This window comes from Drosophila miranda (assembly GCF_003369915.1).
Source record: "Drosophila miranda strain MSH22 chromosome Y unlocalized genomic scaffold, D.miranda_PacBio2.1 Contig_Y2_pilon, whole genome shotgun sequence".
NCBI classification, from domain to species: Eukaryota; Metazoa; Arthropoda; class Insecta; order Diptera; family Drosophilidae; genus Drosophila; species Drosophila miranda.
In genome coordinates this window covers 24,086,518-24,088,718 of record NW_022881614.1, presented here as the reverse complement: position 1 = coordinate 24,088,718, position 2,201 = coordinate 24,086,518, and the positions used below count along the sequence as shown (strand labels likewise).

The 2,201-nt window shown below is 54.4% G+C and overlaps 1 long non-coding RNA gene across 1 annotated transcript; it reads left to right on the top strand.

Annotated features, from left to right (window-relative positions):
* The first annotated feature begins 1,682 nt into the window (after positions 1-1,682).
* On the top strand, positions 1,683-1,851 carry LOC117192416. The gene is made up of 2 exons (XR_004474330.1): positions 1,683-1,752; positions 1,811-1,851. It is a non-coding gene; the product is annotated as an uncharacterized LOC117192416 (long non-coding RNA).
* Positions 1,852-2,201: the final 350 nt, after the last annotated feature.

Here is a 2,201-nt window from a genome sequence, read left to right as displayed (position 1 = left end):
CTAGGGCCCACCTGCTGCCACTTGAGCTGTTTCTTAACGGCTGGGGTGGCACCATGGTCCACTGTACCCGAGGGGTTAATTCATCCTGGGACTGCGCCGGCGGTTTGAGCTGGATCGACGCTTGCTGAAGCTTTGTGCCTCTCTGCCTCTTTGTGGGCTCAGCAGCCATTTGAGGCGACTCGCGCAGCCTCTTTGAGCCGGTGTACGGCGGCTTCGCAGCTGTTTGGGTACCAGTAGTGGCGGTCTCAATTGTCCTGGTGTGCAGCTTCTCGAAATTGTTGACCACCAGGGCCTGAAGGGTTACCACTCTCAGGGCTAAATCTTTCATCACGTTGTCCACATGCCGCTGGTCGTTCATCCTCTTGACCAGCTCATTGGCCCAGGTTTTTTAGCAGCTCTAATGGGTCAGAGTGCGGTCGCTCCTTCTCTTTGCCATCCGGGCCGGGCTTGAACATGCTCGAGCCATTAGCTTTCGCTGGTGCTGACGGTGGTGGGGATCTGGTAAGGGCGTTGCGCCTACCAAAGACTGCGTCCTCAGTCATCTTCTCTATCTGTGTGTTTGGTGTGTGAGGGGTGTTGTCCATGTAAAAAGAATCTCCACTCGAGTTCGTTATTCCTGGCCGCAGTACGTAGTCACCGTGGTGATCCCATGGGTGTCTTTCCGTGGAGTGAGGTCCACGCGAGGGTTGACCCTGGGCCTTATGAGCACCAGGGTTAAGAGCCAGATCGGTGCCAGGAAGCGTTAAACGAGGCCTGCCAAGGTTTTAACGAGACGGGGGCGGTGGAGACATTAACCTATGAGCCATTTCAATAGGGGTTCAGCCTGCCTACTCAGGTCATAGAACGCCGACGCCGTCAGCCCACAGTCTAATGTACGTAAGGGGGGTTCCAGTGGGTCGTACGTAACACCTTACTGGTCTCGGTGTTACGGGCGGTATAGTACCTACCAAGGCGCCTATGGCACCGATGGGTCCACTATAAAGGCTTATCCTGGGCATCCCGCGATGGCCGGGAATTTCATCCAGACGATAGTCGCTGGGGTTATACCGCCCCTTCTCGGTAGCCAGCGCCCCGTTAAAGGTTACGCCGCCGTAGCGCTGGGGTTGGCAGGAGGACAGATCCGGGACCCGTTGTGTACCCGATGGCCTTAGAAAGCGCCGATGTGCAGTGTGAGCCTCTAAATATCCCAATCAGTTCCACTTTGCCACATCCTATAGACCCGTGGTGAGGGGACCGAGAAGTCGTGGTATACTTCTAGGATGTATGATGCAGCGCCATCTGCCGGTGCTCGTCTTCCTCTACGTGCTACGTAGCAGCGCCCTCTGACGGTGGGACACGCCTGCGATGAGTAGGCTATCGCCGTCTTGTAGCCCTGGTCAGCAGCTGTTGCTCTGATCAGGAAAATAGACATACAGAAAAACGTGGATTTCATCTTAAAGAAGCTGAGGCATGGTGCATTATGTCGGGCCTTAAAACGGCCAACCTACGCATACTCGCGCGGTGCAGGCAACTCAGTTGCCTGACATGGTAACTCCGTCGCCATCCATCTTGAGCCGGTGAGAGGAGGAGAGAAACTCACCCCGGGAGCTTCGTGAGTGTTATGAGTGAGTTGGAGTTTGAGTGACAAACCCCAAATTAAATTAGCCATGGCAGATTGCTTTAAAAGCATTGATAACGACGTTCTTGGGTTTGGACACGGTCTGCTCGGACCAGGAGCCCAGAGTAAAGCTCAGTAGGCATCGCGCCCATAGGGTAAGTATGGGTGGATGTACGCTCGCTTACCGTTGATCACTTTCTCTTTGAGTTATAGCCAGTCACTTCACTCAGTGGCTGCTACCGCCGACGCGGTAGCTAGAACGGTACCTCGTCAGCCCAGGGCCTATTCCACCCCCGGCGGCTCCGCAGACACACGGAGCGCGGCGCAAACACAGGAGCAGTGTGTGTGTGTGTTTTTTTTTTCAATTTTTTTTCAAATGTCTTGAGAAAAATGCGAGGAAAAATTGAGGCAGGACGAGGAGCAGCAGCAGTGGGTATGTACTCGCACAGGGAGATCCATATGGAGAACCGGGGAAATGGCAACAGCTAACCCAAAAACAAGAACAAAATCCAAAAAAAAAGCAAGGAAAAATCAGTGCCAGCACACGCCACCCCTTGTGGCAGCCTGATAATCTCTTTCCCTCCACTCCCCCCGCACACCCTCC